Raw genomic sequence first — 15,509 nt, 5'->3', positions numbered from 1 at the left:
GCTTATCAGTTTATCTGCTCATATTCTATGTCATTTGACTATTTAATCTCAATCAAAAGTTAAAAGTAACCACCGTCTGTTTCACTTTAATTCCACTTTTTATTCCAAAAATGGAAGGTAGAAAATCAACTTCCATTTTTTTTCCTCTTCGTACTTTTCTTTCTCATCTATTAAAGAGGTCAATAGATTGAACAACCTAATGCATAGTACCACAAACAGAATATCTGGAAGTTGAAATACGCATTCATTCATATCATCCACAACAATAGAAAGGTATGAACAAAAATCTTTGCTTGCAAACTGGTAACACAAAAACAAGCATAACATCGTCAAAGCTAACTTACAAAGCATAAAACACATATATCAATTTTTCTGCAATTACATTACCTCTTATCGATATATTTTTTGGTTAATATTGTTGTCAAAGGAAAGCTAATCCAGAGTCCACACTTCTAAAAAGGTTTACTTATATATATAGTAAAAATATAACCAACTTCTCGTAATGGACGACACCAATAAAGCCAAACCAAGGAAGAATAGCACATTAAAACAGACTGCTCATAGGATTGGTATCACTTAACTAAACAACAGGTCACTGTGACCTATATGAACCATTCATTTGAAGGAATTTTTAACCAAAGAGGATTTTAAGTTCTCACCAAGCTTAGAAACACTTCCTGTGGACAATAGAGGGACCAATTTCATCATACTCGCCCTTTGTTATACACATCTGCATCGGACATAGATATTAGTGCTGAATCATTGAGCTTTAAAGAGTTAACAATACATTGATTGATTGATCATTGAGATAAAGCAAAAAGAAACTAACTTTTTTGAAAGTACTGACGGAAGCTAAAATTGATCCTCCTGTCCAAGCGCTAAATTTTCTCTCAGGTGGAGCGATCACCTCGATCTTGTGCTGCTTGGAGCAAGAGCAGAGATTTCCTTGCTCATACTTCTGTTATGCCTGGAAACATAGTTGAGCTACCACTAAGCACAATGTTTGAAAATAAATCTTTCCTAATATCAATATCGCATCTCATGATTGAGTTGTATACTTTCTCATAAATTCCTGTCGCTTCCTTTCCAACCAATGATGGCTGGAATAGGACTTCAGGGCAGCGAAACCTCCCCGCACCAAGAGTTATGATTTTTCCATCAGGAAGCTCATAGCCCTTCTCTACTGATTTTGAGAACTTTTTTGCCTTCTCAATCTCCTGTTCAAAATCCAGTGCAACATAAGCAATCGTCTCCTTCATATGACAAATAATTAGCGATGCAACGGGAGTGCATGATATATAATGACCCTCCGTGAGATTCATGACAATATCCTCGACATAATCAGTAAGATCACGACCACCAAGACATAACCGCGAGATAGCATGAGGAAGTGCATGTCCCTCATAGATTGGGACACTGTGGCTCACGCTAGTACCAGAATCAAGCACAATACCTTGTTGCAAAATAACATATAAATTAGTGACTGATTAAAACAGTAGAAAACCAACAAATGCGGGTTTTCAATCTTACGGAAGACACCACTCTATTGATTGGAAAATCCTTAATATCATAAAGCAACATATCATAAAGGAAAGGTCTACCGGTTGTACGACCAATAGCAAAGAGAGAAAGAACATCCTTGATTGCAAAATAGATGGCTGGAGCATTGAATGTCTCAAACATGATTAGAGTCATTTTCTCTCTGTTTGGCTTGGGGTTAAGTGGTGGCTCAGTCAGAAGAACGGGATGCTCCTCGGGTGCAACACGGAGCTCATTGTATAATGCGTGATGCAAGATTTTCTCCATATCATCCCAATTTCTTACTATGCCATGTTCAATGGGATATCTCAGAGTCAAAATACCTCTTTTACGAATAGCCTCATCACCTACATAGGCATCTTTTTGTCCCATCCCAACCATGACGCCAGTGTGACGAGGACGACCAACTATACTTTTGAAAACAACCTTTGGAGAATCATCCCCAGCAAACCCGGCCTAAAGAAACAAACGACACATTTATGATTCATTAGCAGGTCCCATAGGAGGCAAAACAGTTAGCACCACGCATGGAGCTGAAATTGCAAACAGTTTTTTCTAACTAACCTTGCTCATTTTACTTCAATGTCAATAACAAGTGGTCGGATATCCTTCCCATCAGCCATCTTGTACCGGCCTCAATTATTTATTTTGCAGATTCAATTTAGGTGTGAGATCACTGGTACAAATATAGAGTCAAAGTGAAAACTGTTAACAAAATCAAGTATCTCAGAAATGTCTTCTTTTATATATTGTTTGATTCTCTTTTTTTATCTCCCTTTAAACTCAATGTGAGATAGATTTTACCAATAAGAACAACAAGATATATTACCGCACTTTTCACCATCATACAAGTTAGCATTACCAATACTCTAAGGCTGAAGTTCACATTCATAATGGTTGTATAAGAATCACTAAACGTAAGAAAATATAAAAAACCGCTGTATAAGAACTAAACTTAAGAAAACATGAATAACACGGAATGGTAACATGAGAAATGCAATAAATGGTATCACCTAAAGAACTAAAAACAAAAAGCCACTTTGTGCAAATATATCACATGTGTAGATCCGGTTGTAGACAATAATTTGTGTCGAGAAAATAAAATCAAGACCGAAAATATCGCAACAATCGTAGTATTTTTATTTTAAATATTTGAGTGTTACAATCTCTATGATCCTCTGATTCTTCCTTCCAATAGTAATTAAATTCAAGGGCCTTTGAGCTTGATCTTGAATCTATGTTTGTTGCCACGAACGATGATCTTGTTTTTGAGCTTGAGCTTGATTGCTTGAACTTGACCTTGATTTGTTCTTTGTTCTTGAACTTGAACTTGATTTCTTGAACTTGAACTTGGTTGCTTGAAGTTTGAAACTTGTAAAGAAATTTGTGGCGTTTGATGCACGAGCTCTCTCTTGCTTCTTGTTATAACTTCTGGCCTCTTTTCTGAGTTATGAAGACCCCTATTTATAGTTGTGGAAGGGAGGAGTCATGATAAGAACAAACTCTTTCCGACCAATCAGATTGAAATGTGACATGGCCGCATTTGATTGGCCAGAACATGTCACTTGCACACGTGGCGCGATTTTATTGGCCTTTTAGTGTGACTTGGCATGCCTTGTCATTTTGACACGTGGCATGATCCTATTGGCTATTCCGCTTGACTTGGCGTGCCACGTCATTTGACACGTGGCACCCAACTGGGCCTCTAGGAAGATGACATTTTGGGCTTAATGAAGTGGGCCCATCACTTTAGCCCAATTAAATGGCTAGCCCAATGGATTAAGACTTATTTATTTAATCCATATATGTTGGACTATATAGTTAATTCAATTATAATAGCCCCAATAAATTTATTTGAACTAATATATCTTGAATTTAAAATATAGTCCAAATTATTTTATGGATTTAATTCCAATAAAATTTATACGCCTACAAATGCCCCCTACTTCAAGGACCGTTGAAGTGTAGACTTGTCGGAACTGAAAACGGGTAATGAAGTACTGGCGGTCTATCACATTTGGCTTAGACCAGTTTAAAGCACAGAAGATTGGCCATGCGATTTTGTTACGTGTACACCCGGTCAATTATTTAAACAATATAATGACCATTTAATTTAATAGGAATAAGACAAAATATTGAAAGTTGTGATTTCAATATGAAAATTGCGGCCTGACACATGATTTCCTACGATTCCTTTTGGGAAAAGGAAGTGTTTCCTCATTGTGACACAATTTTATAGTATTAACTTTGCATACAACGATTCAAGTCCATCTTGGATTCATTGTCGCCGCCGTAAACAAATCAGAGTCCTTTTAGGAGTTCACTTTATAATTTCGATCCCACAACGGCGGTATACTATTGTAAGCGTCCTATGGAGATCTATTTAAACCCCTGGGCTCTAATTTGTTGAGCATCAATTTTTAGCATCCTCAAGTCGCTTCTGAGTTCGTGTTTTGACGAGAAAGCGCCAGTGCTCAAGGTAATTTTCTCTTCTTTTCTTGTGTGCTTTTCTTGTTTTGTTGTTTTTTTTTCTTCTTTTTTGTAGGTCAAGCGAGAAAGATATGTTCTTGTTCAACAAGATGATCCACGCATGAAGAAAGCGGTCTTAGGGTGTGAAGGGATGGGTACTCATCCCTGCCCAAATATCGGAGAGATTACTCTCAGTGGCCCGACTATCGGAGAGATTACTCTCAATATGGCTCGACTATCGGAGAGATTACTCTCAAAATGATCTGACTATCAGAGAGATTCTCTCAATGTGGCCCGACTATCGGAGAGATTATCTCAAAATGACCCGACTATCGGAGAGATTACTCTCAAGGCGGCCCGACTATTGGAGAGATTACTCTCAAAATGACCCGACTATAAGAGAGATTACTCTCAAAATGACCCGACTATCGGAGGGATTACTCTCAATGTGGCCCGATTATCGGAGAGATTACTCTCAAAATGACCCGACTATCGGAGAGATTACTCTCAATGTGGCCCGACTATCAGAGAGATTACTCTCAAAATAACCCGACTATCAGAGAGAGTACTCTCAAAATGACCCGACTATCGGAGAGATTACTTTCAAGGCGGCCCGACTATCGGAGAGATTATTCTCAAAATGACCCGACTACCGGAGAGGCCAACTTAAGGTGCAAAGGGACTCATATGTCCACCTTAAGATTGAAAAGTTATAGTTCCTTTTAAGGACAAACCCATGAAGAGGCCAACTTAAGGTGCAAAGGGACTTATATGTCCACCTTAAGATTGGAAAGTTATAAAGCTTCAACTCGAAGACTTCATGGACTTGATGACGTCGACTTGAACACTTGGAAAACTTTGAAGATTTTGCGGACTTTTCACATTTCAACTTGAAGACCGACAAACTTGAAGATTCGGCGGACTTTGACATTTCAACTTGAAAAATTTGAGGGCTCAAATACTTCCACTTGAAGACCGACGAGTTTGAGGACCTCAACTTGAAGACTTGGAGGTTTAAATATTTCGATTTTAAGACCAATGAATTTAAAGGCTGAAACTTGAAGACTGACGGACTTGGAGACTTGGAGGGCTTAAATATTTCAACTTGAAGAGTGGCAAACATGAAGACTTTAACTTGAAGACCGGCGGACTTGAAGATTTCAACTTGGAGACTTCGAGGGCTTAAACAACTCAACTTGAATTCTAGTGAACTTAAGGACTTCAACTTGAAGGCCGATGGACTTGGAGGGCTTCAATACTTCAACTTAAAGACTGGAGGATTTGCAGACTTCAACTTCAAGACCAAAAATATGAAGGTTTGGCGAACTTGAAGGCGTAACGAATCACCGGGCTTCATTGCAAATACTTGGTAGCCTCCTAAAAGACTATAATCATTCCATTGAAGACACCAATTTACCATGGAAGCTTGCCCCTTTTAAATCAAATGAGATCAAAGTTCAACAAGAGGATGGCATTTCAGCTTGATTTTACATTCCTCCATACTTCACTCGGACGACAACTGGGGCAATATGTATCTTTTGAACTTATGCAATGAACTTAGAATGAAACTCTAAGCTGCCTACGTACCTCGGTGAAGAGGATCAAGTCATACCGTAGTTCAGACTGGGTGATTTTTTTTATCATTTTTTTTATTTTTTTATTTTTATATGTCCTAACTTTTTCCTAGGCCGCCTCTTTCGAAGTTTCAACCTAGCGGACTCCCTTTTTTTTTTGTAGCGACCATACACAGTTTAGACTCATGCGGGCCAGGAGTGTAGCAACATACAGTTTAGGCTCATGCGTCAAGGAGCATTGTGACTTCAAGGATAATACTTCTTCAAAAACTTGCCATTGATAGGGCCGACTCTCATGCCATCTGCATCAACCAGCTTGTAAGCCCCACTTGAGTAAGCTTCTTGTACGACATATGGCCCATCCCATTTTGAAGTGAACTTCCCTACAGGTTTATGGGAAGTAATTATGGGTCTTCGTACGGCAAGGACTTGATCTCCTACTTGAAAGGATATCGGGCGGACACTTTTGTTAAAGGCGCGAGACAATCGAGCTTGATAACATTCAAGACTCTGTTGAGCTTCCAACCTCTTCTCATCAAGAGCCTCCAACTCTGCTAATCGAAGTCGAGCATTTTCTTCATTAGTGATCCCTTCTTGAATAGCCAGTCGTAATGTAGGTATTTGACGCTCAAGTGGCAAGACGGCTTCGACTCCATAAACGAGTGAATAAGGAGTCCCTTGTGTTGGCGTACGGTGAGTCGTCCTATATTCCCATAGAGCTTCTTCCATACTGTCATTCCAATCTCGTTTGGATTTGGAGACGACTTTTTTTAACAAGTTGCATAGAGTCTTGTTGGATGCCTAAGCTAGACCATTGACGGCAGCATTGTACATCGAAGAGTTACGTTGCTTGAAGCCAAAGAGATCACAAATCTTGTTCATCAGCCTATTATCGAATGGCTTTCCATTATCCGTTATTATGTAACGAGGAATGCCAAAGCAATAAATAATGTTTACTCGGATGAAACTTGCAACATTTTCCTTCTTTACTTCCTTAAGAGCAACAACCTTAGCCCATTTTGAGAAGTAGTCAGCTAACATGTATAGGTGCCCACCAGAGGACTTTGGTAGTGGTCCAACAACATCCAATCCCCAAGCGTCAAACGGCCAGGATGCAACAATCGGGTGCAACACTTCAGGAGGTTGATGAATAAAATTCGCATGGAATTGACAAGCCTTGCATCTTCGAGCATAGTCCAAGCAATCTTTTACCATCGTTGGCCAATAGTATCCCATCCTTTTTATATGGAAGTGGAGCTTTGGTCCAGACTGGTGTGACCCACATACCCCAGAATGCGCTTCTTGCAAAGCTTGGAGTGCTTCATCTTCCCCTAAGCATCGCAAGAGTACTCCCTCGAATGATCTTCTGTATAGGGTATCTTTGTAGTAAAGGAAGCGAGGTGTACGACGACGGATTTTAGTTCTTCTCCGCGGATTTTCTGGAAGTATCCCATAGCACAACTAGTCGATAATGGGTTGTCTCCATTCTTCTTTCCCAACTTCAGAAACAGCGACAAGATGCTTGAGTTCATTTTCTTCACCTTCGGCCTCATTTGGAGGCGGTGCTACCCATTTTTGGCAGACAGTAACTTGCGTTTGATCAGGCAGGATTAACGATGAAGCTAGGGCCGCTAAAGCATCCGCCTTCTTGTTTTATTTCCTTGGCACATGTTAAATAGTCACGTCACCGAGCCACCCCATTAATTTTTTAGCATAATCATGATATGGGCGTAGTTCAGGCTTCTTGACCTCGTAACTACCTAAGAGCTGATTGACCACTAACTGGGAGTCACCAAAGACTTGCAATTGCAGTTGCTTCATATCAACGGCCATTTCAAGACCAAGTATTAATGTTTGATACTCAGCAACATTGTTGGAACAGAGTTGTGTCAAGGTGAAGGAGTAGGGCAAGACTACACCTTGGGAAGTGACAAATACTACGCCAGCACCAGCTCCTCCACGATGTGCAGCACCATCAAAGTACATCTTCCATGGAGGTTGAACTTCAACGACCATTGCGTCATCAGGTATCGGATGATCTGCCAAGAAGTCTGCCAATGCTTGTCCTTTTACAGCCTTTTGAGGGATGTACAAAATCTCGAATTGTTGAAATTGGAGGTACCATCTCGCTAGTCGATCGCTAAGAACAGGTTTTGACATCACGAACTTGATGGGATTTGCCTTAGAAACAAGACGGACAACATGAGCTTGAAAGTAGTGCTTCAACTTTTGAATTGAGAAGACTAGCGCCAAACACAACTTTTCAATTGGCGAATAATTCAGCTCGTTTGGTGTCATCATCCTGCTCAAGTAGTAAAGGGAGTTTTCTTTCCCTTCATATTTCTTGGGCCAACAACGCTCAAGTAGTAAAGGGAGTTTTCTTTCCCTTCACTATTTTCTTGGGCCAACAGCACTCCGACAGACCTCTCTTGTGCTGAAATGTATAGTATCAGCGACTTTCCAAGTATAGGGGCTGCCAACACTGGATGCTTCATCAAGTAGGATTTAATGCTCTCAAAGGCATTGCTACATGCTTGGTCCCATTTGAAAGGGACACCTTTCTTCATAAGGCGACTGAATGGTTGTCACCTCCCAGCTAGGTTTGAGATGAATCTCCTAAGGTATGCTAACTTTCCTTGCAGACTTTTCAATTCGTGAATATCCCGACGCTTAGACATTTTCAGGATTGCATCTATTTTGGCTTGATCAATTTCAATCCCTCGATGTCGAACAATGAAACCAAGGAACTTCCCGGAAGTAACTCCAAAGGCGCATTTCAATGGATTCATCCTAAGTTGGTACCTCCAGAGCAACTCAAACACCATTCTCAAGTCTTTCAAGTGGTCGCCCTTCTCTCTTGATTTTACCATCAAGTCGTCAACATAGCATTCGACATTCTTGTGGAGAAGATCATCAAAAATATTCTGCATAGCCCTTTCGTAAGTAGCACCAGCATTCTTCAAGCCAAAAGGCATTACTTTGTAGCTATAAATACCCTTGGGGGTGCGGAATGCAGTAAGCTCTTCATCTTTTTGTGCCATGCGAATTTGGTTATAGCCCGACGAACCGTCCATGAAAGACATTGCCTCGTAACCAGTAGTAGCATCGATCATCAGCTCTGGAATAGGAAGCGGGAATTCATCTTTGGAACACGCATTATTGAGATCCCTAAAGTCAACGCATACTCGAATCTGGCCATTCTTCTTCCTTACAGGGACAATACTTGAAACCCATGTTGGGTATTTAACTTTCTGAATAAATCCAGCTTCAATGAGTTTGTTAACTTCAGTCTCAATCGGGGGAACCAAGTCCGGCCTAAAGCGCCTTTGAGCTTGTTTAACAGGGCGAGCACCATTTTTGACTGCAAGGTGATGGACTGCTACTTTCGGGTCCAAGCCAGGCATCTCTTTGTAACTCCAAGCGAAGACATCCCTGAACTCCTTGAGTAACTCAATACAAGTGCTCTCTTCATCAGCTTCTAGTAAAGCACTTAGGTAGGTGGGTCTTGGTTCCTCATCGGTGCCAAGGCTAACTTCTTTTAAGGCATCAATTGTCATCTTCACTCCTTCTTCAAGTTCGGGTGGAGCGTCTTTCGCATCTTCATCTTCTTGAGGGTCCCCATCGTTGAAGGATATGTGATAACATGGTGAAACATCCTCCAATTCTGCATTATCCTCCATTGAAGATGGAACACCATTCTTGCCTTGTACAGTAACATGATACGAAGAACCCACACTTTCTTCATCTTCGTCACACTCCTTAGTGTAGACCATAGTATATGGATTTACCTTTAGTATTTCTTTACATGAACCACAAGTTTTGTTTGTCGTCTCATTCTAGAAGGAACCAAACTTTGGAAATCCTTAGAGATTTTCTGGATTTTGGACGAGGCGGGTGTTCTTCTGCTTTGAAAATTTCTCTGGAACTTGTTCCCCTTCTTTAATGGACCCAATCTTTCAAACACGGAGGTCCTCACAGGTGATTTTCCAAGTCGATCAAAGACAGAAGGCTTGTTGGAAGCGGCAGATTCGTCTTCAACAGTGATATAATTGCTACTCGACCTTCTTATAGAGATGAGCACTGGTGACGGTTGCTTGTATCCCAAATCTTCACGTGGTTGCCTCGTTGCAGCTTCTAATGGGAGCTTCCCTAACTTTGACGGCTCATTGGGATTGTATCCAGCTTTTACAAATAGCTTGTAAGCGTTAGGGTCAAAAGCTTCATCTGTTCCCTTTGTAGGTAGTGCCCTATTCTGTAAACGATTTTGGGCTACAAACCCTGCAGGCGGCTTCGAGGAAAACTTTACTGCCTCAATTCATTTTACCGGAAGAGTTAGCTCCTTTAGCGTGTTAGTTTGGAGATTAGATGATTCGCCCTCATCTTTCTTCCTTTTAGGGACATATTGGAGCGTGGGACTTACTTTCTTTCCATAAGACGCAATACTCCCTTTATGAGATTTATTCACGTTGGCGTGTACCTCCTCAGTAACAGCTTTGGCTTTACCAATAGTCACCTCAGCTCTTTTAGTTATGGGCTCGTCATTCTTGCTTTTCATGCCATCATCAACTTTTATCTCCTTCACAATGCAGTTCTTCAAGTAGAACTTTGCATTGGCGAAGTGTGACTCTGCCTCGGTGAATGGCTCATCATCAGCAACTACCTTCTTCTCGACTTCACCCTTATAGTATTTTAAATATTGACGGTAGGTATATGGAACCACTTTATGCTCATGTATCCAAGGCCTTCCAAGCAAGACATTGTATGAATTTTTCGCGTCGATTACATGCAGTGATGCACTTGATTGCATATCTTCAATTGTGATTTCCAGCCTGATTGCGCCTATGGCTCTTTGCCCCCTTGGTTGAATCCTTGAATCATCACACGACTTTCCGAGAGTTCGTTCATGGGAATACCAAGTCCTTTCACACTGTGAATTGGCAAGATATTTACTGAGGATCCTCCATCAACCAAAATTCGGTTTACCCTTTCATCACGCATATAGCCAACCAGGTACAATGGGCGGTTATGAAGAGTCTCACCTAGTAGAAGATCGTTAATTGTGAACATGACTTTTTCCTCGCACACATTAGCTTCTTGAGGAGTGGACTCGATGAGATTTTTCGAAGATGGTGCCAACGGTAGGTCATCACTCTTTTCTTCCCCTTTATCAGCATTGCAACAAGAGGCCTCAATACCATCACGGGAAATCTTCATTCGGAACCTAGATGGCAAGAAATCCTCTAAGGTCATTGTATGTCGTGGCTTTTGAGGGTGGTGCATCTCCACTTTTTCTTTCTTCAAAGGCCTAACTGGATTCTTTTTCGTTAGTCTTCTTACCATCATCATTCTTGTTGGTTGTTCTATTGATTCTTTTCGTGGGCTCCTTTTGTGGTGCCTACGACGAGTCACCAACGTCCAACCTTTATCATCATCCGGTTGATCGTCTCCAACTTTGTTGTTCACCAGTAATTCTTCATTTTTGATTCCTTTTAAACTGCATAACTCATCTAGACTGAATGAGCCAAAGTTGATAGAAACTTGATTCGCGCTTGCTTTCTCATCTTCAAGCACGATCTTCTTTTCACGGGCCAAGTCCATAACTTTGTCCTTGAAGACAAAGCACTTCTCCAAAGGGTGGCTCACAAGTCGATGGTATTTGCAGTAATTTGGGTCATTTTTTTTCCCAGCTTCATTTGGTCGCTTCATCTCCGGAAGATCGATGAGATTTAACTCGAGGAGTTCTTCGAAAATGGCTGGCACATCAGAATCCAGGAATGGGTACTCTTTCTCTTGCATTTCTTTTAGAGTCAGCTTCCCACTTGGCTTATCTTGAAACGAAGTGGATTTCATACTGTGCTTCTTGCTCTCCTTCGTCGTGAACTTCACAAGTGACGTATTGACATTCATAGCCTCTTTGCTTTCAGACTTGGGTACGAACTTGCCCCACTTCCTGACTTCTTGCTTGTCATTCGCTTTGCGAGGTTCATAGATGGGCAGCCTTTCATTTCCAGCGGAGGCCATGCTCAATTCCATGTCATGGGCACGAGTTGCAAGCTCTTAAAATGTGCCAGGCTTGATACCTTGCAAGATGTAGCGCAATCCCCAATGCATGCCTTGGATGCACATCTCTATTCCTGAAGCTTCACTAAGCCTGTCTTTGCAGTTGAGGCTTGCATTCCTCCAACGATTAATAAAGTCGATAACTGGTTCCCCCTTTCGTTGACGAGTATTTGTAAGTTCTATCATACTCACAGTACGTCTCGTACTATAAAAGTGATTGAGGAATTCTTGCTCTAGCTGATCCCAACTATCAATAGATCCCGCCTCGAGGTCTGTGTACCAGTCAAAAGCATTTCCTTTTAGCGAGCGGACAAATTGCTTGATGAGGTAATCTCCATAAGTCCCAGCATTGTTTCACGTCTCCACGAAGTGAGCCACATGTTGCTTTGGGTTACCTTTACCATCAAACCGTTGAAACTTTGGAGGTTGATAGCCAGAAGGCATCTTCAACATATCGACCGTTGAAGTGTACGGCTTTGCATACGTAAGGGAGGATTTGGCAGCAACTTCATATTTGTTCTTAATGGTTCCTTTAATGAACTCCTTCAGTTGATCGATTGGAATCATTCCTTCAGATGAAACAGGGATAGCCTTAGTGGATGCTGCTTGTCTTGGAGGAGAGTCACTCTCTAGATCTTCTGGGAGCTTGCCGGGTGCATGGGTGGATTCTTCTTCCATCAAGATTCCCACCCTGTCTGTTAGCTTATCAATTCTAGCCTCTTGATTTTGCATGCATTTGGTCAAGCCAGCGATTGCTTCCGTCAAGTTTGCCAACTGCTCCTCTACGGATGAAGTATTTGTCACCATAGCTTGCATGATTGTCGTGGACGACGGAGAGTAGCATGGATTTTCACACAGATTGATCCTTGATCGGCTCACGCTATGTGGTGTAAGTGGGGAGGATCCATCACTTGAAGCATCATCATCTTCCTTCATAGCAGAGTGCTTGGATCCAGAGAGGTCAAGCAGAGCAAGAGTTTTCTTGATCTTTTCAGCAACATCGATTCCTCCTTCAGATGCGTTTGTGGAAGATCTTGCTCCTTTTGAGGATGAAGATCCGAAAATAGGGGTTGACGCGGACGGCACTTGGGGTGCTTGTTGTCCTAAAGAGCTTGCTTTGCTCTTCGTAACTGGTCTGAAGCTTCCAAAGGTAACATCAAGGATGCTTTCCACATCAGCATAGAACCTGGAGTTAGCAACTTTGGTGGAAGTTGAAACGGAGTTGATTTTCTTTGAAGCCATTTCAATGTTCTTGAACTTTGGTGATTGAAAAGTCGAGATGGGAGGTAGAGATTGTCCCACTGGGCATGCCAGAATTTGTAGACAATAAATTTGTGTCGAGAAAATAAAATCAAGACCGAAAATATAGCAACAATTGTAGTATTTTTATTTTAAATATTTGAGTGTTACAATCTCTATGATCCTCTGATTCTTCCTTCCAATAGTAATTAAATTCAAGGGCCTTTGAGCTTGATCTTGAATCTGTGTTTGTTGCCACGAACGATGATCTTGTTTTTGAGCTTGAGCTTGATTGCTTGAACTTGACCTTGATTTGTTCTTCGTTTTTGAACTTGAACTTGATTTCTTGAACTTGAACTTGGTTGCTTGAAGTCTGAAACTTGTAGAGAAATTTGCGGCGTTTGATCCACGAGCTCTCTCTTGCTTCTTGTTATAACTTCTGGCCTCTTTTCTGAGTTATGAAGACCCCTATTTATAGTTGTGGAAGGGAGGAGTCATGATAAGAACAAACTCTTTCCGACCAATCAGATTGAAATGTGACATGGCCGCATTTGATTGGCCAGAACATGTCACTTGCACACGTGGCGCGATTTCATTGGCCTTTTAGTGTGACTTGGCATGCCTTGTCATTTTGACACGTGGCATGATCCTATTGCTCTTCCGCTTGACTTGGCGTGCCACGTCATTTGACACGTGGCACCCAACTGGGCCTCTAGGAAGATGACATCTTGGGCTTAATGAAGTGGGCCCATCACTTTAGCCCAATTAAATGGGCCTAGCCCTATGGATTAAGACTTATTTATTTAATCCATATATGTTGGACTATATAGTTAATTCAATTATAATAGCCCAATAAATTTATTTAAACTAACATATCTTGAATTTAAAATATAGTCCAAATTATTTTATGGATTTAATTCCAATAAAATTTATATGCCTACACCGGTGACCACTTAATTTTATGTGAATCTGTTTGACTGGGCACGGAGTTTAAGAAAAAATGAAGACTTTTGGAATTTGTGGTCTTAAACAAGTTAAAATGGGGTCCAGAGTATTTGTGTGGTTATAAAAGCTTTTCGTTAAGGGTAGAATTGAAAGTTAAAGCTAAATTGTTTCCAAATTTAGAAAGGATTAATTTTTTTTGGAACGGATCAAAAAGAAAATAGGTTCACATAAACTAAAACGGAGGGAGTATACATTTATTTCCCAATTGTGGTGTCATGGTTGGCCGGCAAAGGGGGTTCCGTTCCCATTACATGCAAATTCAACCTGGTATGGAAGAATTTGTCCCACCTAGGGTGGAAGAGGTAGCAAGAAATTCACACCAAAACAATCAGTTGCATGTTCTTATATTTTTTAACCACTTTGATGATCAAGATGATACAGATAATTCCTTCCGACCAGAACATGTTCAACAACATTTGGATGAGATAACCACATTAAATCATCCTACCTAATGTCAAATTTTTAACCTAAAAATTGTAGTTAACCAGTTAGACGAACAAATCATTTAGCAACCAAATTAGTAATAAATGCAAGTGAAACAGAGACCAGCTGCACTGAAAACGATCGATCATCAAAGAGAATTGAAGCTTACCTTATTTATGAAATCGCACCCAACTTATTGCCAATTCAGTATTGAGAATGTGAGAGAAACAGAGACTTTATCTGGTAAACAAAAAGAGCTAGAAAACGGGGAGAAAAACTAGCCAAGGGATGGAGGCTGTGAGTCCAATATTTAAGATTGTTTTTTAAAAATTATGGGTCAAAATTTACAACTAAGAGTATTATTTATTTTTTTCGGTAGTGCTTACACATAAATTTATATAGTTGGGTATAAAAGCTGAATAAGAAAGAATAATTAGAAGAGAGAACTGGAAATCCCAAACTCCTACATGCTATAGTTTAGACTAAATAACGATAAATGCAAATAAAACTGAAAGTTTGAAGTGCCAATTCTTTTCTTCCTTCTGCCTTTTTCTTTTGAGAGTTAATTATAGGGATAGTCATTTAAATTTCACTTAATTAGCATTTATCGTTCTGCCCTAGTAAAGAAGAAATATTCAAACATTTCTAGTATAATACTTTTTGTACTAATGTATTAATCTTAACCATATGTTGGTTTGAATTACATTAACTGATTATTAAAATAACTAAATCAATTCAATAATCATATCAATGATCGGTCATCGTACAAAAAATTAAATTTTAGTTTCAGTATATAAATGTTAGTACTTCTCTAATCGATCATCAACAACAAAAACAAATCCAATTTAGTCTTAAAGTGGGTCTGGAATAAGTAGTGTGTACGTAGACCTTGTCCTTACCTTAATGCCAAAAAAGTTGTTTCTCATAGATTGGTTCAAAGAAAGATGAAAGAAAGTAGTATAACAACAATAAGACAATAAGAAAACAAAGCACAAGGAACAATATGTTCAAAATCTAACAATAATAGAATACAAGACTAACACTAATACTACTAGTATGGGAAAGAAATACTCTCGACTACCTACTAACCTGCTACCTTAATTCTCGTCATCCGCACCTTCATGTCAATGGTCATGTCCTCGATAAACTGAAGCAACTCCATATCCCGAACCATCTCTTCCCAACACTTCTTTGGTCTAC

General features: G+C 40.2%; 1 pseudogene; it reads right to left on the bottom strand.

Moving 5' to 3' along the window:
• Positions 1 to 647: 647 nt before the first annotated feature.
• On the bottom strand, positions 648 to 14,538 carry LOC109208582 (annotated as a pseudogene).
• Between the last annotated feature and the right edge of the window lie 971 nt (positions 14,539 to 15,509).

The sequence above is a fragment of the Nicotiana attenuata genome, unplaced genomic scaffold (assembly GCF_001879085.1).
Source record: "Nicotiana attenuata strain UT unplaced genomic scaffold, NIATTr2, whole genome shotgun sequence".
NCBI lineage: Eukaryota > Viridiplantae > Streptophyta > Magnoliopsida > Solanales > Solanaceae > Nicotiana > Nicotiana attenuata.
This window is presented reverse-complemented; position numbering and strand designations above follow the sequence as displayed.